Raw genomic sequence first — 22,995 nt, forward strand, 5'->3', positions numbered from 1 at the left:
GGATTGCCATCAATAGAAATGAATGCTGCGTTGCCGATAAAGAGCAGAGAAGGGCGACAGTGGTCGGTAGATCGCAGGGGTTGGAGAAATTTGGAACCCTTCACTTCGGGTTGCCTCATAGCCTAGGTGATATTTCGGGGAGTCAACCCCCCCCCCCCCCCCCCCCTCCACGCCGTACGCATAAATTATTTAATCCCAGTATGCTGTAGTCTGGCGTCCGAACTTTGACGCATTTGCTGAGTGGTGGAAAAAATTCAGAGTAAAGGCCATCCAGCATGAGACATCAATGGTGGCGCGTCGTACGCACGGGGAACAAGCGTGAAAAGCTGCGACTTTGTGAATTCCGGGGCGTCATATTTGTTCGTCTCTGTGACGGTATTTCGCGGGCCCTTGCCCGTGGCCTGTATACGCGACGCGCGCCAGCTAATGGTCTGCAGATCCAGCGCCGCCATTGTTGACACGGCGGCTTTCTGGGGCGCCCGCATCATGCCGAGCGAGGACCATTAGGCGGGCGTGTCCCCTCGACGCACGACGTTCGACGAATCCGCCTTGTTCGCAAGGCGCTGCCGTACCGGCTGTGGCGTAGCGAAGGCTATGCCAGGGCGGAAGAAATCCAATAGCAGGGAGGAAAAAAATAAATGTTTCATCTTCCTGTCTGGGCTGAGCTGCCCGTCTGGTCTTTTCAGTGTGCGCGACTGACACACTGGCGTCTACATTGGCTGCTGACTGTATGTCGTTGCCACGGTTATCTCAGCGCGTGTAGATCCAACCTTTGAGCGGCTAGGGGTCGGCAGGCTTTATGCGGCTGATGCAGCTGGTTAGGGCCTCCGTTAGTGTTTCATGACCTTTTAAGCTCATGAAAAAAATTGCATCTGTATATGTTGCAGTGCTTCAGCACTTGGTGATGAGGTAGTGGGTTCGATTCTCTTCAGCGGCGGCCGTATCCCGATAGGTATACCCAAAGTTGCAACGTCTGAATATTCACATTTTACTGTGGCACAAGAGCCAAACAAAAGCGCGTACCACGTTAATATGCAGCTCTCTGTAATAACGGTTCTGGAACGCACGAGGATTTATAATTTTTCAGTGGTATATTGTGGCTGTGAGAGAAACTATGCCTATTATAATATGTATGCGCTTGCATACTCAAGAAAGTTGTTGTTGGGTGCTCTATTAGTGTGCGGAGCTTGTCCTGTGGGATAAGCTTGCGACTGTATGTCCACGCACTCACACCTGCTCTCAGTTTCACGCCGAAAGATTCGACAGCTAACGGAACTTGACCTCTTTTTTCGTAACCTACATACAGTGGAACCTCGTTATAAAGAATGCGAAGGGCTCGGCAGTTACTTCCTTATAGGCGTAACTTCGTCATAGCCCATGTTGACCGAGCTCCCAAGCGGAATCGTCATTCTTTCGTTATAAACCGTTTCGTTATAACGAGATTTGACTATATCGAAACGATAAATGCTGATGAGGGCACGTACGTCTTGAACATCACAATGTTCAACGTGAACATAGCACGTGCCAACCTTGAACGTCCCATCGAGAGAGGGGGCATCATACTCGTATGTACCACAATTCAAGTTCCTCAAGATATCCTGCGAAAGTTTCCCTCGCATTCCATCTGCCTTGATACCATACAACATCGCCGTCCCTTGCCAGACAGTCTGAAACAACGGGGTTAAAAATCACCAGACAGTCGCCAGAAAGACTAGAAGCAAAGCGACCGGGGAGCACAGCAGCGGGTACTTTATCCTGTAGTGCACTCGTTCTCCGACCCAGAGCGCACCCCTTTCGCATCTGGCATATGTATATCCAGGTCACGCTACTATTGCAGGGCTCTCGGCCCTTCCTTCTGTTGTGCTACAGAATATTATCGGGCGCTGTTATATATATTCGACGCGGAGGGGGGGAGGGGGGATTGGAGGACACTATCTATCTGGCTGCTTCGTGGCGACGGGGGTAGCATCGGCGCCGGGCGCGGAAGTCGCGACGATGAAGCCTGCCGACTTGGCGTCTTCGCAGGGAGAGGAATCAGGCGACTCGGTGCTCGGCTGGCCCGCATCGGCGGCGGCGCCGTGGTGGCCGCCTGGCCGGCTCCGGAGAAGCAGCAGCAGCAGCAGCCAGACGTGTCCCGGGGCGGTCGCTCGGCGGCGGCGGGTGGAAAGGGTTGTTGCGGCGCGGACCTTCTTCCGCTTCCCGTCTGGGCCGCCGCCGCGTATAACAACCCCGGTCGGCGCCGAGTCGGCGCTCCTGCTGCGTGCGCCGGTCTGCGCGCCGTGTCGGATCATCATCTGACCTGGGACGACGCACCGGTTCTCCGCGCTGCGGAGCAGAATCAGCAGCAGAAAGCGGAGGAGTCTTGCTTGCAGCTCGCTGTGCATCCCCCCCCCCCCCCCCCCCTTCTCCTGAACCGCCGATCGAGAACGCCCACCTACTAGAACCACCACCATCGCCACCAACTCTTCCGCGCACGGTCATCTTTGTGTTTCCTCTTCTTGACTGCTCTTTTTCTTTTTTCTTTTGCGTCCGTTGTTTCGTGCCCTCCTCCTCCTCTATCCCATTAGCCTTGTTCCCCTTTGCACCTGAGCGTTTCTTCCTGTTATCTCTGTTCGTTCGTTTATTCCGCCGCTGTTAGGATATACAGCGCTTCTCGCCGCCCAGCCGCAAGCAGCCACCTCGACCCTCAAGCTCTGCGTGGTGCACGGAGCTCTGTATGCCGTGTTATGGAGAAACGTCGTGCTTGGAGGAGGAGACGCCCGTACAGAGGCATGGGGGGTCGGCCATATATACATGTATATACGATGCTCCCCCACCTCGTTTTTGGTTTCTTTTTCGCTCGTTTCTGTAGCTGGTTCGCTCTCCTCTTCTTTCGTTCCCCCCTTTCTTCGTCTGCCTACTTCGTTACGGACCCTCGTCCCGTGGCGTTTGGGGGCCGTGAATATTGCGCCAGGCCATTTTCGGGTCAAGGGTGGGCGGGATGGCCGCTGGTGGCCACGCGCCAGCGCGCGTACTACATCTGCATTTGTGTGGGGCCGGCAGCAGGTTGCACGGCTGAGGGTGCGTGGCGCAGTCGAAATTGATGCGCGTGGTTCTCAACCACACCTGTGCGTTCGTTTCTTCCGTTCTTGTTTGTACCGTTGTCACCGCACTGCTTAAAAGGACACCCAGGGCAGCTCCACGCCGTTTTTGTTCTCAGTGAAATTCGATTCGTGTTTATCGACGAGAAATGTGCGCTTGAAAATTGAATGTTTATTTTTCCCTCCACGCACTCGATTCAAACTCGTGACTTCGGTGATGACGTCGAGTGAATTATAGACTCCGTTATCACCGGCTGGAAGTGGATGACCGTGTGGCCTAGGCTCAGAGATCCGTGAACAGAAATGCACTTGACGCAATCGCAGTTTTTCTGCGAAAACGGCCTGTGGCGGCGATACGTGTATTTCATTTTTTGGCCTTTTCGTAAGAGCTTCGTTCTGAGTAAGAGCAGCCTTTTTTTTTCTTTAGAGCGTGGTTTCTTTAGAGCTATCTTATAGCTATCAGATAGCTAGAGCTATCTGAGATAGCTGGAGGAGATATCAAAGTTAATCGATAAACGTAAGGTAATCAACGTAAGGAAATATAACATGGATGGAATCAACCATGATTTAAAGAGCAGAAGTAGCTTGAAAGCGGTCAGAGGAAACTAGGCATTGGAAAAAATGACATGTGTGCGTTAAGAGACGAGCAGGCCAATGTCATTACCCATAGGGATAAGATAGCTAAGGTAGCCTAGGAGTTCTTTACAGATCTATACAGTAGCCAGAGTAATCAAAACTATAATGACGGAGGCAGCAAAGCAGAGAAATTAGACATCCCACTGGTAACGAAATAGAAAGTAAAGAAAACCTTAGAAGCAATGTAGGGAGGGAAAACAGCAGGTGAGGATCAGGTAACAGCCGATCTGTTGAAGGACGCTGCGGAGACTGTACTAGAAAAACTAGCCACCCTGCATGCGCATTGCCTCGCGGCCTCGGGCGTGCCGGAATCTTGCAAGAACGCTAATATTCTCTTGATCTAGAATAAAGGGGAAGTCAAGGACCTGGAAAGTTACGAACCGATCAGCTTACTGTCCGTTTCCTATACAAGGCATTAAAGAAAGGTAACTGCAAATAGAACCAGGACAACCGTAGACTTCGATCAGCCAAGGGACTTTCGTAAAGGGAACTCGACAATATACCATAATCACAGTATCAGACAGGTGATAGGGAAATGAGCAGAATATAAACATCCCCTACACATAGTATTTGTAGATTCATCATCATCACCATCAGCCTGACTACACCCACTGCAGGGCAAAGTCCTCTCCCATGTCTCTCCAATTAACCCTGTCCTTTGTCAGTTGCCGCCACTGTATCCCCGCAAACTTCTTAACCTCATCCGCCCACCTAACTTTCTGCCTTAACCTTCTTTATAGATTACGAGAGAGCATTTGCCTCGGTAGAAATGTGAGCCGTCATGCAGGCATTGCGAAATCAGGGCGTTGAAGAAATTATGTAAAAACACTGTAAGATATCTATAGCGGCTGCACAGCCACAACAGTTCTCCATAAAAAAGTAATAAAATTTCACTAAGGAAGGGTGTCTGGCAGGTATTCCGAGGCCTTGATTGGGAACAGTTGGGGATAAGATATAATGGAGAATACTTTAGTAATTTGCGATTCGCTGTAGACATTGCCTTCCTAAGTAACCCAGGGGTCGAATTGCAAAGCGTGATCAGTGACCTAGTTAAAAAGAGCAGAACTATTATTCTGTTTAAGCAGGAAACTAAAGTGATGTTCAGTAGTCTCGGAAGGGTATCGCAGTTTACTATAGGTCGAAGCGCTGGAAGTGGTGAAGGATACGTCTACTTTGGGCAGATTGTGACCGCAGATCCGGATCACTAGAGTCAAAACCAGAAAAATAAGAATGATTTTGGAGCCAATTTGGCAGGTACCCTCAGGTCACGAATGGCAGTTTACCATATCCCTTAATTAAGAGAAAAATATATAACAGCGGTATCTTATCAGTACTCACTTATGGGGCAGCAAAGTGGAGGCTTAGAAGCAGGTTCAACTAAAATTGAGGAGAGCACATCGAGCTATGGAAAGGGAATTGATGAGTGTAACGTTAAGCGACCGGAAGAGGGTGGAGTGGGTCACCGAATGAATGCGATTTAATTACATCCTGACTGAAATCAAGAAAAAGAAATGGGGTTTGGCAGGTAATATATTGCGAATGCAAGGAAACCGATTGTTGTTAAGGGTAATGGAGTGGATTCCAAGAGAAGGCAAGCGTAGCAGGAGGCGGCAGAAAGCTCATCATCATCATCAGCCTGACTACGCTCACTGCAGGGCGAAGACCTCTCCCATGTCTCTCCAATTAATCCTGTCCTTCGCCAGTTGCGGCCACCGTATCCCCGCGAACTTCTTAATCTTATCTGCCCACCTAACTTTCTGCCGCCCCCTACTACGCTTGCCCTCTCTTGGAATCCACTCCGTTACCATTAAAGGGGCCCAGAAACACAATCTTAGTTAACTGTTTTGCCTGTTGATTGCATACAGTGAGTTATAATGGTGCTATTAGCGTCGGTAATACCGCGTATATTCCGTTTTTTAATATTTTAATGTCCTCCTAAAAACAACTTCATGGCTCTGATGGTGTCGCCACACAGTGGCGGGTTTTTAGCAGCGGATATGACATCACCTGGCGCGAGCTTGATGATCGGACAAACAGTAAATATACTGCAAATTGTGTGAATAAATAGAGACACATTTTGTCACCTGTCTGCGTTTTATATTAGATCAACAAAAACAGCTTGTTTGTCTTAGATAAGAGCCCTGAAAAGCAAGTAAAATAAAAATACACCACCAGGGGCGCTCTGGCATGGAAACGACGCTGCCAGTCTCAGCAAAAACGAGTTACAGAGAGCAGGCAACCATGGAGTGCAAACTTCCGCGATGTGCTCTGGCTCGCTGTTTTGATTGGTTGCGCCAGGTGCCGTCATTGGGAGAGCGAAATAGGAGTGGGAAGCCCCGCCAAAATCGAGTTGAGGGCAGCGTTTTGTTTGCTTGTATTTTGAAATTTCTTCACTGAATAATTCCCGTTCCTGTGCATCGATTCCTGTAATTCTTTTTAGGTCAATATCTACGGGACATAAAGAACCCACCTGAAGTACAGCCGGTATCCCCCCAAACAGTGTTTCGCAGCCCCTTTAAGGACCAGCGGTTGTCTTGCCTTCGCATTACATGCCCTGCCCAAGCCCATTTCTTCCTCTTGATTTCGACTAAGATGTCATTAACCCGCGTTTGTTCCCTCACCTACTCCGCCTGCTTCTGATCTCTTAACGTTACACCTATAGTTTTTCTTTCCATAGCTCGCTGCGTTTTCCCTAACTTAAGCTGAACCCTCTTTGTTAGCCTCCACGTTTCTGCCCCATGGGTGGGCGGATGGGATTAAGAAGTTTGCGGGGATACGGTGGCCGCAGCTGGCAAAGGACAGGGTTAATTGGAAAGACATGGGAGAGGCATTTGCCTGGCAGTGGGTATTGTCAGGATGATAACGATAAATCATTAATCTACATAAGGCAGCTTGAGTTTTTCCGCAGTGTTCGTTTAATGCTCTGCAAGTCATACGCGATATTTATCTAGGAGCTTATCACTGCTAAGTTCAGTGGGACTCGTGCCTATTCCTTGCACTCCAGTGCTGCCATCAATGTTGTGTTCAATATCTTTATCCAAAATTGAGTTAAGTATCGGCGGGTTTTTATTTCATTTTTTTTTTGCTTCCCCCTCTCGAATCAGTGCAACACCATCGTGCCTTCTAGCCCCCAATGCATACGCTTAAGGCGAAATGCTTAAGATGTCCGTGTGCTGTGCAGTGACAGTGCATGTTAGAGAACTTCAGGTGTCCGAAACTAATCCGGTGTCCTCTACTGCGGGGTCTCTTTCACTCTCTCATCACGCCTTCCCTCAAGTGAGACGGTCACTGAGCCTTTCCTTTCCTCATGACCAATTATTAGAGTTATTTCTTTATTCGGCTTGGAATAGTCCACCAAAAAGCACGGGCCGTGGGATCGAGATCTAGTGGAACTTAAAGACAATAATTCGAGTGTAGTGGCTTTTTTTTTTTTTTTTTTTGCAGCAGAACCTTGCTTTACGTGCGTTTCATGCGCTAGGACGATATGCTGTGCGGCTGTGTGCGTGGTGTTTGGTGCGGCCGTGGCCTTTCGGTGCCACGTGAGGTTTAAATGAGCGATTAATATGATAATATTGCACTAGATTAACGAGAGGAAGTCGCGCAGTGCATCACAGACACCCTTTTGCCAATACTACAAATGAAAGCATGTTCTCGCATGTACCGAAATACCGTTAATGCGAAAATTTTTCTATACATACACCCTCCGAGATTGTTGTGATCAGTTTTTAATGTATAGTTGAAAAATGTCGAGGTTGGCGCTTTTAAAAGGAAATGCTGATCTCCATTTACTTCTTGATTTTGCTTTTTAGGAAAACTATGTGACTGGCATGAGCCGGAAGGAAAGCAGACAGATCTGAGGGAATCAGACATCAAAGTGTTAATCTAACTCATACACCTACAACATGATATCCCACTGTGTGTATTATATATGTAGGCTGGCGTAATGGCTTAATTTGGTTCCCACATGCGGTTGGCGTTATGCTCCCTAAGCACATGATTAAGGCGGATGTCCCTGGCAAGTCCATGCGCTAATTTCGCTTCTCATTTTCATTTGGTTAAGCGACGTCCGTACACCGGAAACTGCGGGCTATAGTATAAGGCCGGCTTGCACGCTGGGAACAACTTGGCAGGTGTCTGCGCTAACGACTTGACTGCGTAACATCGGCTTATGCCTGCACGGTTAGCTTCTGACCGGTATATACCTTCGTTTCTTGACCGGGTGGGCTGGGACGAACAACCAGGTGCGTTGGAGCGGAGACGAGGTCGACCGACGGAACATTAGTCGGCGAGAAATCGACGGTTACGTAACGACCCGTTGTATAGACGGCTTGCGTGATCCGCTGTCATCTGCATATAATAAGTCACGGATGCAAGTGGCCCTGTCTCGTTAAAATGTCGCCTGGAGGACGCCTGCTGTCATTACGGCAGTGTTTCACACGTGGCTGGTGAGGGCTGCGTAGAGAGGCATGTACCGTCTGGGAAGTGTCTCGTCGTTCGTAAATGGCCCGTGATGCGAAGCGGCCGTCTAAAGCACAGGTGTTCTTGGGTCGCGGTGACTGACGGGCTCGTATACAAGTCGCCGCTGTCTGCATATCTGATAGCGATTGCCGGAATGATACGGTGAAGGGATGTTTTGTTACGCAGATGGTCACATTGCAATTTTGTTTGCTTCGGTGTTAGAATGGCGCTGTGCTTATCAGATAAGCACTGCTGCTGTTAGCAGCCGGCGACAATCTTTATTACACGACTGATGCCCATGAAATCCTAGGTTGGTTAGCTTTCCATGGTCGCATATAGAAGTCAGAAAGTTGGGTACCAAGCTGTAGATGGGCTTTAGCGATTCCGCATGAATCGCCAAAAATTTTTTGGAATAAAGGTAAGAAATTTATTTCCATGTACAAAGTATAACTAAAGTCTGTTCAGTACAAAGAAAAAAAAACATTTAGTTTAGTGGCTGGCATGTTTGTGCAGCGCACGATTTCTGGCCTCTGAAAGCATGGCTAATAAAGGCTGAGTATCGAATCGCCGGCAGGCTATATTGCCGAGATTTTGACGTACGCAAGCCCTGCAGAAAGGCAGGCGCAATGGAGGGTCAAGTTTCTCACTTTTCTGCTTCGGCGTTTTTAGACGAAGTACTCCCAGACAGTTCGGCATCTTCCGGGGAGCGGGTTTTATGGGAATGCTTGTACGGTAACACCGCCCCGGCTATATATACGAGAGCTCTCACCCCAAGAACTTGTAGGTCAAACCTGGTTGGACCATGTGCATCCCCACACAAGCCATCATCTCCGAAAACCGCCTTTCCGGCCTATCATCTGAACGCGGGAGCTTTGAAGTATACGGCATAATACACCGAAGGGTGCTAACCCTGAAGAAACACCTTCTTACAACCACCGCTCTGAAATGCTTGCTCTGAAGTGCATGCTGCTCGGTCATCAAGGGAGAACTTCTTGTGCGAAAGCGCTCATATGGTCACCAACACCTACCAAGAATCTTGTCTCTGTACGTACTACATATCTACGACCTTGTGCCTGCCTATAGCAACCCGAGTCACCCGAGCTTACCCGAGTTTCTCGGTTAGGTTCGGGGGAGCATGGCGCCAGCTCCGCGAGAGGTTGCTCGGAAAGAGCAACAGGGGTCGCTCGATCCCTACCGGTGGCTGTGACAGGAACAGCCACCTGCGACTTCTGTGGTGCATCTTAACCGATGCGCCACTGCACTAGTAGTGGTATGAGGACTCGCCGCCGTCTGTGAATGTTAAGTAGATGATGTCCAATTCTGCATAAATGGGCATTAACCCACTAAAGATATCATGCCACACCCCTAAGGCGGAGTTTAAGTGCCCCCTCCATTTGAAAAACGAACACGTGCTTTCGCTCGTCCATTCGGTTTAATACGGTAAACCCCTACCAGTTCTTTCTTCGTCTCACCGTTTTGATGTTTTGGTCGGGCATGGCAACTGTAGGTCCGAGCGACTGGCCAACAGTCAACGAAACCAAGGAGCATAGGAAAATGTTTCTATTTTTATTTTGAATTCGTAGTGTAGGTCAATGAAAAATTTTTAGTGTAATTTTTATCGCTACAAGTTAATTGATTATACGGTACCAGAAAAAAACAGCCATATGCGCCGATGGAATCCGAACCCACGACCTCCGAATTTCGCGTCCGCACTTCTACCATCTGAGATACACGGCAGCGGGTATCCAATCTTTTACCTTCGGTGGTATTTGCGACCCCCGAATTCCGTGGGTTCGGATCTCACCGGCGCACGTGGCTATTTTTTCTCCTGTCTGCTCGTCTAATGTAGCACACGATTAGAATTTATTCTTTAATAAAAACCGTGAAAGGGCGCACTTTTAGTAGGGAAAACCCAAGCAGCAGTCAGTGCGAAATTTTTATAGGTTGTTAGGTGCGAAGCTGCCTGGCAAACTGAGGGTAACTGTAGGTCTTGCTTACCTGATCTCCTGGTTTTGTCATTCACCCGCCTTACAAAATTCATTCGTTGGATTCATTAATTTTAAGTTCCCTTTAGCGGCGATCGTCTACACTCTGAACACGAATACGCCTTATATGGGAGTAAAAAGGCAGTAAACTGTCCTTCAGCGCACCTCCTTTTATGAGAGGGAGTCTACTATAAGACAGATAACTCCATTTTCACTCCTTTCTCTCTAGGGTGTACTGCTCCACCATCACGCTGGCTGTTTTCAAACGTCAGACAGCGATTTCTTCGTTTTTTCTCGTTTATTCCTTTCTACCCCCGAGAAAAGAGACTCATTGACGAGAGGTTGCTTCCATCGACAAACAAGTGCAAGTTTATCGTGGAATTTTAAAGCACGCGCGATTCCACATACGCTGACCCCGGCAGAAGTCCTCAGTAGCGCCGCCATGTTGGATGAATTGAGGCGCCCCCTCTGGATCGTGAAAATCGCCAATAAACCCCACGCAAGAGGAACGAAAGCGAAAGGACAGCGAAGCGTTGGGGGCACGTGGCGCAGGGCGTAACGTGAGCGCGTGGTAGAAGGCCGGTCGTGGTCGACCGATTAGGGAAATGGCCGAGCCGTGCACAAAGTGATCGGAACCGGGATGCCGCCGCCGCTGGGCCGTGACGACTGTCATGCTTTGCCGTGGACGCGCGCCGTATACTCGGCTGGGTGCGCGCTTAGGCCAGTCTCCCATTGCCAGAAGCGCCGCTACTGTGCGAGTCTTGCGGTTCATGAACTCACGTTACGTGAGTTTTACGGCGATAACTTCACGAGACGGTTTCTGCGGTGCTAACGGTGCGAGCGCGGGTTTCGTGAGAGCTTCAGCACCCGTAAGAAGCTCAGCATTTCCCCTGACCAGTTTTCGCGTGCTGGTCGTTGAGGATGTTGTCCAGTTGGGTCATTGCGAATGGGCCGTCAAGAATGAAGGAGAGCAAAGTTGCAGGTCAACGACCTGTACACTGTCCTTTCGCACCGTGTCGTCTTTGCGTTGTGTCTTGTTGACATCAAGAGTGAGCCCTGCGTGACGTGTGTCAATCGCAAAAAGACGTCAGACGCAGAGAAGAGACAAGAGCATACGTAACTCAAAGCAGTATACTTCCAACTATTTTCTTGTCGGGGAGGGGGGGGGGGTGGGGGGGGGAGGCGGAGATGGTATTCGTACGGTATGGCGTACCCGCCAATCTCAGGGCGAGCTATGTAAATAGTTTCCATTACTTGTGATAGTGATGTTGTTGTTTTTTATCATGCGCCGAATTTCAGATATGTTTGCTGTGCGAATACCCCGTCCTGAGATTGTCGCTGCGCTGCGCGAACACCGGCTTCGTACACTCCTTTACAAACATAGTTGGAAGTGCCGCCTTGTATTGCGTGCAGGGCTATTCTCTTTGTCCTACGCCTACCACTTCCGCGTAGTCCGGTTGAATAGAATGTCATGCCATTCAGCAATGACCAGTGCATGTTTTACTGATGACGTTCACGGGAACGGCTGTGACTTGGTGCAAGGCGTAAGATAAAGCCCCACTGCTATGTAGTATAATCGCCATGGGGCTCGGCATTCGGGGGGGGGGGGGGGGGGGGGGTAATTATACACCCGTGGTGTTAACTAACAGTCCTGAGGCTGCCCCCCCCCCCCCCCCCCTCAAGGAGCTCTGTTGCTGCCTAGTCATTTATACGAAATGATTCAGCCAGGGAATTTAAGTGGGTTTCCCCATACGCCCTTGGATTTGTGTCGGCGAGGATGCCGACCGGCAGCTGGGTGTTGGCGAGGGTCGTGAGAAGCTGTCAGAAAGAGCAATACCCGATTTGGGACCACTTTGTCTGGGGCACTCCACAGTGGGCTTTTCCGACAGCACCGGAGACGGAGATCGTAAAACCGGCTGAACCTGGCACAGCTTTCGGGCTTTGCCACTTAACATTGCGTCTCTTGATGGTGTCCTCCCCCTGCCTAACATCAGACAGGGGCCCATCAAGTAAAATAGCCAAACTGATCGATTTAAATAGGCCGCCGCGGTGGCTAAGCGGTTATGGTGCTCGGCTGCTAACCCGAAAGACGCGGGTTCGATCCCGGCCGCGGCGGCTAGAATTTCTTTGGAGGAGAAATTCTAGAGGCCCGTGTACTGTGCGTTGTCAGTGCACGTTCAAGAACCCCAGGTGGTCGAAATTTCCGGAGCCCTCCACTACGGCGTCTCTCATAGCCTTAGTTGCTTTGGGACGTTAAACCCCATAAACCAAACCAAACCGATTTAAATAGCTGTCGTAAGTGCTCTCTAGTTGGTGGACACTCCGCATAGATATACATTGCATAGGCATGATAATGACCCTGATTGGCTGGCTGCAACTGTAACTTGAACTTGCACTTCAGTGCCACAAACAGTGCGACAGACGCTAGTGTTTCAGACAATCGCGAGCCAGCCGCAGCTCATATCAGACGTAATCAGCAGCCTGCGTGCGCACCACTGGAAACGGGAGTTGCGAGCCTTAAATCTCAGTTTAACTGCGCTCATCGTAAAGGGGTTGAGTCGTTGCAGCGAGCAAAGGGAACCCCGCGAGTGGACCCTCGCGTGTCGTCGAAATGCAGTAAACCCGACACTGCGCGAATGCTTGTCTCCCCTCACCGTGCGTGGCTTTCGTGCAGCGAAGCGCAGCATCGTTAAGCATTATTGCACTGCACCAGCGCCGTGTGTGGTCCATCTTAGTCGCGGTTCGCGGCGTCCGTTTCCTTGAGGACGATTCCGAGAATTACGGGATTTTTGCGTTCCTTCGTTCGTTTCCCCTTGCATGGCTCCTCCTGTGCCTGCTGTTGGAATTGCGGTGCAGCCTAAGTTACTGGGAAACTTTTCCTAAACGCGAGACTAGGCTTAATGTCGATAGCGCCGTCTGCCGGATTCTTTACTGGCGAATTGCCACGGTCCGGTCAGGGAGGCTATATGGCTGCGACTTTTCAAGTGCGTGTACGCGTGGTTTGCTTGTGAGGGTGTCGGATTCACGGTGTGCACGTTGTACTGTTTAGAACAGCCAATCTGCAGGCCACAGTTAGTGGAGCCCCCTTGTAACGAACCAGACACTCACGACGAATGCGTTCGTTGCATCCGAAGTTCGTATTAAATGGACTTCTATATTACAGCCAAATATACAAAGTCAAGCAAACGTCGCGTTTATATCTTTAAAAAAATCGTTATGCACATAAGCAGACGTTATCACGGCGCTCCCGAGCTCTCCAGCTGTGTCATGTGCTCCTCATGTGCTTCCGATTCCCCTAAACATTTGACCAATCCTCTAAGACACCCGTGACGCCGACAGTCTACTTCCGGTACACAGCATTAGTAATCCGAAATACAGTTTTTTAAAGGAACCTGTGCTAGGTCGGCTGCCTCGTCTCCGATTCTCGAGAAGGTTTTATCGACGCAGCGACAAAGCTAGCACCGCGCAAGGGCGCACAGTGCGTACCGTCTGCCACCTTCTGCGCTGCAGAGAGTCGATTGGGTAGGCGGAGCCCGTCACGTGACCGACTGAGCCAGTATCTCACGAGACTGGCATTCAAACTTCTCTCTAATCTCTGTCGTTGGCCGATCCCCGACCATGTGCAATAGTTTCCCTGTAGTTTCGCTTTCAGCGTTGCCCTTGTCGTGCGCCCGCAGTGCTTCCGCGTCCAATTCATACTCTTTGTGCAGCCGGAACACACGCACGCAGTGGAGATCGCTTAGCTGGGAGAGGCTTTCCGGTCTTCGCGCTGACTGGAAGCGCGGGTTTTTCGACTGCAGGGGCGAGTTTGCAGCGCCTCCTAGCTAGCTCTAATCGACCCAGGCGGGCACAGTTCTTTGTTTTATCTGAGACGCAGTGTCATTTCCCTGATAAATATTGGATACATTTAGCATAGCGCCTACAGCTGCCGCTTACCGCATACCGCGAGACGCCACTGCGCATGCGCGGATCGCCCTGAGGGCGCCAGGGAGCGCCACGTTCCCGTCAACTGCGTGCGCGTCTTTCACGTCGGGGCCAATCAGCGCGTGACGCTGTAGCGATAGAGGTACAGTCGGGGACAAAAGTCTCCGGACCACGCGTTCCTCTAACGAAGCCGATAGCTCTGCTATTAGTCGACGGCTGGAGACCACACTTGTGGAGGTGAAAGTCAAATTTTTGTTCTTTCATATCCCCAAGTGCGGTCTCCAGCCGCTGTCTGATAGTGGAGCTATAAGCTCCGTTTGAGGAACACGTGGTCTGGAGACTTTCGTCCCCGACTGTACGTACAGCCGGCCAAATCTTTAGCTGACGTGCGTGACGGCCGCTTCTTCTGCGCTCCTGTGATTAACGACGAAGCAAACTTGCGGAAAGCGCAATATTGAAAACGGGCTAAGTGATCCCGTGCTTAGATTTGATATTTTCGCAAGTTTGCTCCGTCATAAGCTACAGGAGCACAGAAAACGCGGCCGTCACACACGCCAGCTAGAGATTTGGCCGGCTGTACGCGCTATGTTAAAGATGTCTATTTTAACCGCAGCACCACCACCGTTCGTGATAAGCCAGCGTTCGTTATAGCTTTGTTCGTTATAAGTGAGCTCAACAGTATACGGCTCTTTCGGAGCAGAATTATCGCTATGCACAATTCGGGCAAAATTATCGCACTAGATAGGGACCTAATCTTAATCTTCCAGTGTAAGTTGTCCTAAACATCCTTCCTTGCGGGTTTAAGAGCCCTTGCTAAATTTGTGAGATACGCTCGTTCCTTGCTGCTCCGAACGCTGAACTGGGCGCCAGTAAAGACACAACTGGGGCTGTCATAGTCACTTTTATATCTCTTAACTACTGCTTATTGTGCAGGGCTACGCTGCACTATAAAAAAAAAGAGTAAAATTGAGACCCAACCTAATTGTTTCATTGTTAGGCATGCACGAGGTGCCCGCGTGCACACACAGTTTCCTTCCCCGAAAATGGTATGGCAAGTTACCCCGGTGCCCTTTACCTAGCGTATCCCCCGCGCGCGAAGTTCCGGTCGCTTTATGAGCCGCGTCGCCTCCCTCTGGTGAGCCCTAATAGCAGGGTTTCCGTTCGCGGGTAACACACGCGAGCGGGCTAGCCGGTGGCCGTCGTGCCACTAATGAGACACCTCGCTCAGTGGCCCGCACAAAGGGAAGCGGAGAACAGTGGCTCCCCATGGGAAAGGAGGGCGTAGCTAGAATGGAGCCACTCTGCTTCAAATTTAGAAAGAAAAAAAAAGGGGAGGGGGACGGGGCAGGGGTCGGGGAGCAGTTACACGAGTGTGCTGTCGACGCCTCTTTCTTTTCGGTCACTCATCGTCTTCAGGTCGTGCGGCGTTTAGGCCGTCAAAAGATCGCGGCCGTGCTCTCTCTCTCTCTCTCTCTCTCTCTCTCCCCCCCCCGCCCTTCTTCAGCATTGTTGAGGTGGGGGGGGGGGGGGCGTGAATAGACACCTTAGAAAGTATCCTCCGGGAGCAGCTTCTATCCATGAGTGTGTACTGTGTGCGTCGTGTGGCGAGGCTTTTGTTTCACGGTGACCAGCCACCGCTGCTCGGGGCCTAAGAGGACCTGCGGGAGTAATGAGCCGTGGAGTATGCGGCGGCGGAGGTGACGCGGGTGTCCCTCTCCCCGTCTCGCGCCTTCACTGCACAGCACCGGCGCGCTGCGTACGTGAGTCGCCGACGAACGGCCCGATGGGCGGGTACCGCGTTTTCCGTTTTATAACAACCTCGAGGCATTTCTCGGTCGCGCACGCTTCTTGGTGCGCTGCTATAGACCAGTTTCTCTTGCTCTGAAGGATCAAGCGTAAACTTCTTTTTTTTCTCTTTCTTTTTTTTTATCGGTCTATGCACAGGTGCGACGAGTGCGAAAGAAAAAAAAACTCAATTCCCACTCAACTACCAGAGTTGTTTTTTTTTATTCCTGAACGGAACTTGGAATAATAGTAAAGGAATCGTGAATATAAAGAAAAGTGCTGAAAAAAAAAAGCAAAAAGTGCGCTCTTGATTGGCATATGGAGAGCAATCGTTGGCTGTTTCCTAATGCAGTGTAGCCTTTCATCATATTGCTTCTACCTGTGACGTGTGTAAGGATGTCCGTTATGACACGGCTCTTTTCTTGTTTATATCTTACCTTCGGCGTACACTATGAAATTTTTCTTTGCTCTTTTTATTTGAACCTATCTCTTTCAGCCATCACAGTAAATGGAGCGATATGAACTTCCTAGGAAATCACAGGGTCATCTAATTTTCTTGCCTAGTACCAAGTGTGTGTGCGCGAAGCTTGGTAGCAGTTTTGCGTCGTTTTTGTGCAAAAGCCGTCCGCGCTTTCTGCAGTACGGAGCTGTATTTTTTTTTATGTATTATGTATACTGTAGTGGACGTTTTTTCTCACTTTGTTACTACAATATCACTGTCGACTTATGTAATAGTTTATACTACCGCGAGGCTATGTTTGTCTTTTCAATGTGGAGTCTATAGCAAAAGTTTTTGGGATGCGGACGTGCGCGGAAAGAAAATTATTCCGGCTCCATCACGCAAGCCAACCGCCTCATATGCCGGCATATATAGACAGATATATTTATTAGCCTCCTCTTTATATCGGGGTGATGGAAAGTGTCATAGCCACTAATTCCTAGGTTGCTCAATATCTTCGGATTATCTGCCAATTCTCTTCCCATCGCTAAACTCGCATTACATCCCCATTACCGGATGCACACGCACCATGTGCTGGTACCAATACCAGGCGAAAGGGTCGTGAAGCGGGGCTGCAATCAATTTGTTCCACACATCCCGTAAATTTTTGCTGCCGACTGTATGATATTTATTCGCGCTTGCATAGAATCGTTATCACATTGCTACTTGAGGCGCGTTATTAACTGAAAACAGACGCTGCGATATGTCACTTAGGAAAGATCGCGACCATGCGCGACAACTTTGGCGATAATCGATCGGGTCCCATTTATGTTCGATCGGGTCCATTTACGGCGTCGTAGACGTGCTATCTGAAAAAGTTCACAGTAACCTGTATTTAGAGCGCGGCCAAGAGCGATGCTCAGTCTGATCTCGACGAACGCCGAATTTACTGACTGTTGTTGCTGCCGCCGACACCATCGAGTTGTGTTCTGTTTATGCGGCACAAGATAGCCCGCTGAAGAGTCGAATTAAGGCTTCGTTTGTCTCTCTGCTTGTCGCCATCGTCACGTGACATTATTGCACCGCACTCCAACACCTGGCAGCCTTTCAGTTACACCTTTTCTTCTCCATCTCAGATTCAGAACGGCTCTGAGGGCGCCGGCTCGTCTGTGTTGCCGCACTGAAGCGCCTTTGCACACCATTAAAAAAAAAAAAAAACCATTGTGAGGCTGAGATTCGCATTTTGGCAGTACTCTGCGCAATGTGGCAGCGTGTGCAGTGCAGGCTCTTTAAGAAATGTGTTCCTATACCGCGAGTCATCCGACCACACTATAGTGCATTGTGCACGCCCGATGGAAAAGTACGACAAAAATTTCTGTCAGCATGTTCTAACAACAAAACGTTCTGTAGTATTGCGCAGTCGGCTGTTGCCGCAATAGAACTGGTACTTGCGACAACAGGCGACTGAGCAGTATACAGAAGACGCGTGGGCCAATATGCATGTTATTACAAGTATTTGCGTTGTTTTACGAAAATGTCAGGAAAAAAGATACTACACGTATATCGTTTCTAATAACAGAAAATTTTCTGTCAACTTTTTCGGTAGGATGATGGACTATTCTATTTGTTAATGAGCAACAAATGGGTCAGTACTCAGAAGAATACACTCTCAACATTCGGGCTTTTGCATCGATTCTTTTGCAAAAAGAAAACGCGAACGGGAACCTTTATTTTTAACGCACTCCAAGTCAGCATTCCTTGCTAAAATGGTTGGAATGTCTTACACTTAAGATACTGCATGGGAAGAATTTTATATAGCTCATATGTTTCGGACTGGGCAGATTAAGATGTGAGCTCACCGTTTTATCCGAAAGCTTTCGTTCGCGGGCCCTTTGAGGTCCGAAAATTGAGAGCACGCTACAACAAGCGTCGCACTGCGCTCTTATTTAAGCTTCCACTATTAGGCAATTACGAGCAGGAACGGCGTACGCGGGCATCTGCACAGCCTGCAACGCATGGCCGCCGCCGTGCCGCCGGCGCGTGGGATTACGAGAAGAGGAAAAAAGGGAGACGACCGAATTCCCGGGAGCTACGCGAGCGAAACAATCCCCCCGAGCACTAAGTGGGCCTGAGCTGTTAAGCGCCTTGATTAGTTGGCGGGCGGGGAACGCCGACCAGCGCAACGAACCGAAGAGGGTGCTGCGCCTCGCTCTCCCTCTCTCCGTCGTCGTTTTTTTATTTTTTTTGGTGATGCTCCCGAAACAAATGTCCAGCCTGGGCTTATTCGTCCACTCTAAACATAAATGCGAATATGTGGGAGTAAAATGTGAGCAAGGTGTGCTCTAGCGCACTCCTTTCTATAAAAGGCAGAAGAGCTCACTCCCTTTTTTACTCCATTTTATAGAACAGTGTGCTACAGGGTGGCTTACTCTCTTTAAACTCCTTTCTGTTTCGGCTGTTCGGATGTCCATGTAGTCGGTGCTGTGTCGGTGTCGGTCCTCTCGGGCCAAGGAAGCTGCTATAAAAGTTCCTAACTGGCTTCATTTTCACGGGGCCAAATCTGTATATACATCGTGGCTGTGAGGCACACCTTAGAAGAGGTCTCTGCGTTAATTTAGACTGCATGGAGTTACAGTCGCTTTGGGACGTTAAGCCCCATAAACCAAACAAAATGACCAAGAAGCAGAGCTCGCTGCCGCTACGCTCGCTGTCCCACAACATACGAGGCCTGGGCAGAGCAACCTCTTCTGTATGCGGGTACCTTTTCTCATCGCTCGCTAGCTCTTTATCCCCCACCTCGATTAGTGCGGACAGTGGCGTGGTTGTTTAAAGAGTCGTTTGTTCTCTCTTCGGAAAGCTGTACGTAATGTTTGTTACACGGCGAATTTTATAGAAAAATGGTGCGAGAGACCTGTTACGAACATGTTGTGGTGTTGCACGATGGAAACGGCGGCAGCGCAGTACTGCTTCTCGCGAAAGGGTTCGTTTACCGGTTCATGGAGAGAATGAATCTTGCCCTGTTACTCGTTAGGCCGTGCGCGACATAGCCAAATCTCAGAAATGAGCCCACCGCTCCCCCCCCCCCACTCTCACTAAAAAACAAAACAAAATTGCGCTCATTTTCACATCTTCAATGTCTTAACTATCAGGCTAGTTTGGCTAACAAGGAAGGATGTGCGGCCCAAAACTGCCCGACATTTGAATGTCATACACGTCGAGTGGAGCACTGAGCGACCTGCCATTAAAGGTGAGGTACGAAGTGCACGAACAAGTGGCCCCATCAGTTAGACCTGCGCAAGCGAGGGGCTGCCGAGGGAGGAAGTGACGCCGGGCTCTGTCCGTACGCGTGAATACGCGCATGGAGAAATGGATACAAAGCCCACGGCCCTGCATGAGAGCGCACGCTGTTGTCTTCCAGTCGGACGAGTAGTGACCGACCGCGTCGCTTCCGGCCATGCCGTTCTGTAGCGGTTCCGGTGGGGGGCCAGGTGGGGTGCTGATCTGCTACCACGGGCACACGGGAAGCAAGGCCTGGCCGTCTGTTCGTCGTGTGCTATTGTCTGTTCGTCGTGTGAATATTTTCCCGCTTACAAAACTGCCCAGAAGATGAAGGGTAGCACGAAGCCGCTAGCTCACTCACTCATTCACTCCACCTACTCACTCGCTGAGTCACTCCACCTGTTCACTCACTACACCAACTCACTCACTCACTCACTCACTCACTCCACCTACTCACTCACTCACTCCACTCACTCCGCCTACATACTACTCAGTCACTTCACCTACTCACTCACTCACTCATTCACTCACTCACTCACTCACTCACTCCACCTACTCACTCACTCACTCCACTCACTCCGCCTACATACTACTCAGTCACTTCACCTACTCACTCACTCATTCACTCCACCTACTCACTCACTCACTCCACCTAATCACTCACTCACTCACTCACTCCACTCACTCCGCCTACATACTACTCAGTCACTTCACCTACTCACTCACTCACTCAGTCACTCAGTCACTCACTCATTCACTCCACCTACTCACTCACTCACTCCACCTAATCACTCACTCACTCACTCCACTCACTCTGCCTACATACCACTCAGTCACTTCACTCACCTACTCACTCACTCCACCTACTCACTCACTCACTCCACTCACTCCGCCTCCATACTACTCAGTCACTTCACCTACTCACTCACTCACTCACTCACTCATTCACTCCACCTACTCACTCACTCACTCCACCTAATCACTCACTCACTCCACTCACTCCGCCTACATACTACTCAGTCACTTCACCTACTCACTCACTCACTCATTCACTCCACCTACTCACTCACTCACTCCACCTAATCACTCGCTCACTCCACTCACTCCGCCTACATACTACTCAGTCACTTCACCTACTCACTCACTCACTCATTCACTCCACCTACTCACTCACTCACTCCACCTAATCACTCACTCACTCACTCCACTCACTCCGCCTACATACTACTCAGTCACTTCACCTACTCACTCACTCACTCAGTCACTCAGTCACTCACTCATTCACTCCACCTACTCACTCACTCACTCCACCTAATCACTCACTCACTCACTCCACTCACTCTGCCTACATACTACTCAGTCACTTCACTCACTCACTCACTCACTCACTCCACCTACTCACTCACTCACTCCACTCACTCCGCCTACATACTACTCAGTCACTTCACCTACTCACTCACTCACTCACTCACTCACTCATTCACTCCACCTACTCACTCACTCACTCCACCTAATCACTCACTCACTCCACTCACTCCGCCTACATACTACTCAGTCACTTCACCTACTCACTCACTCACTCATTCACTCCACCTACTCACTCACTCACTCCACCTAATCACTCACTCACTCACTCCACTCACTCCGCCTACATACTACTCAGTCACTTCACCTACTCACTCACTCACTCAGTCACTCAGTCACTCACTCATTCACTCCACCTACTCACTCACTCACTCCACCTAATCACTCACTCACTCACTCCACTCACTCTGCCTACATACTACTCAGTCACTTCACTCACTCACTCACTCACTCACTCACTCACTCCACCTACTCACTCACTCACTCCACTCACTCCGCCTACATACTACTCAGTCACTTCACCTACTCACTCACTCACTCACTCATTCACTCCACCTACTCACTCACTCACTCCACCTAATCACTCACTCACTCCACTCACTCCGCCTACATACTACTCAGTCACTTCACCTACTCACTCACTCACTCAGTCACTCACTCATTCACTCCACCTACTCACTCACTCACTCCACCTAATCACTCACTCACTCACTCACTCCACTCACTCCGCCTACATACTACTCAGTCACTTCACTCACTCACTCACTCACTCACTCCACCTACTCACTCACTCACTCCACCTAATCACTCACTCATTCACTCCACCTACACACTCACTCATTCACTCCACCTACACACTCACCGCTCAGTCACTCCACCTACTCACTCACTCAGTCACCCCACCTACTTACTCATTCAGGACTGAACTAATTAAACCTTTCTTTCGCATAAGGATCACTTCGCATCTTATATGGGGCAAAACGAAAACCTCAGTCGCAGTGGTTAACAGACATAAAGAGGGCGCCTCAACTTATCCTATGTGGCGGTGTTACGGAGGACTGCTTCCGGGGTCACCCTGGGTAGAATCGCGCCTGCTTTAAAATATCGCGGTAAACATGCGCTTTTTTTTTTGTCGACGGCAGCGGCCTTTTGTCAAGGAATAAAAGGGAGACGAGAAATAAATCGCTGTCTGGTGTTTGAAAGGAACGTCATTCCGGACGATTCGGATTAACTTAGCCCCGGCGAGGTTTACTTAACGCAGAGCGAAACATCACCACGGGAGTGTGGTCTCTTCCATCTGAAACTCAACCACCGCAGCCTTTATTCTTAGCCCCAAACCCGTATACTATACGGCGCTTGATATATTCATACAGTGTTCTCGACAAATCAGATGTTTGTTTTCCTGTAAACGCGAACAATGAATTGTGTGTACCGTGGTTAAAAGCTTCTGTAAAAGTCCAAAGGTTCCGTATCAAGAACAGCTTCGCATGTAGACGAATGATGTGAACACCCGAGGCAGTTCGCTGTTACCTCGGAGTTCACCACCTGTGCTGAAATATCGCCCGTGCGTGTGCTCTTTGTCTCCACTGGGTGGCGTATTCGGGGAGGAAGAGGGGAAGCAGACTGCCCGTACGAACAGAGGCTCTGGAGAGTAAAGAGCGAGCAAAAACCGAACAAGGCAGGTCGGAGAGGTGGAGGGCCATGTTGGTACCCACGCTAATGGCCACTTTCGGACGTGCCGACCAGGAAGCCGCCGAGCGTAAAACCACGACCGCGCTCGCCGGAGCCGACCCGACCGCTGTCAACGCGCCGAGGTAGGCAGGCGGAGGGCCAGCGCGATTACGGTGTTTCCCCGCGACTCAGCGCCGCCAGAAGAATCACTCTTGACAGGATTTGTTGTAGTTTGTTCAGGGTTTCTTCTACACTCCCCCTTTGCTTTTGGACTTTCTTACCGGCCTCTTCTTTTTTTCGCTTGCGCATTTTTGTTAGGTTTACCCGTTCGCGGCGTATTTTTCTTTTGTGTGAAAAGAATCAGTAGTGAGGG

General features: G+C 49.9%; 1 long non-coding RNA gene across 1 annotated transcript in view; it reads right to left on the bottom strand.

Annotated features, from left to right (window-relative positions):
• Positions 1-22,995, bottom strand: part of LOC149340903 (uncharacterized) — an 85,365-nt gene that overhangs the window by 38,949 nt on the left and 23,421 nt on the right. The window lies entirely within an intron of this gene.

This window comes from Amblyomma mixtum, chromosome 6 (genome assembly GCF_055824585.1).
Source record: "Amblyomma mixtum isolate Tamu chromosome 6, ASM5582458v1, whole genome shotgun sequence".
Taxonomy (NCBI): Eukaryota; Metazoa; Arthropoda; class Arachnida; order Ixodida; family Ixodidae; genus Amblyomma; species Amblyomma mixtum.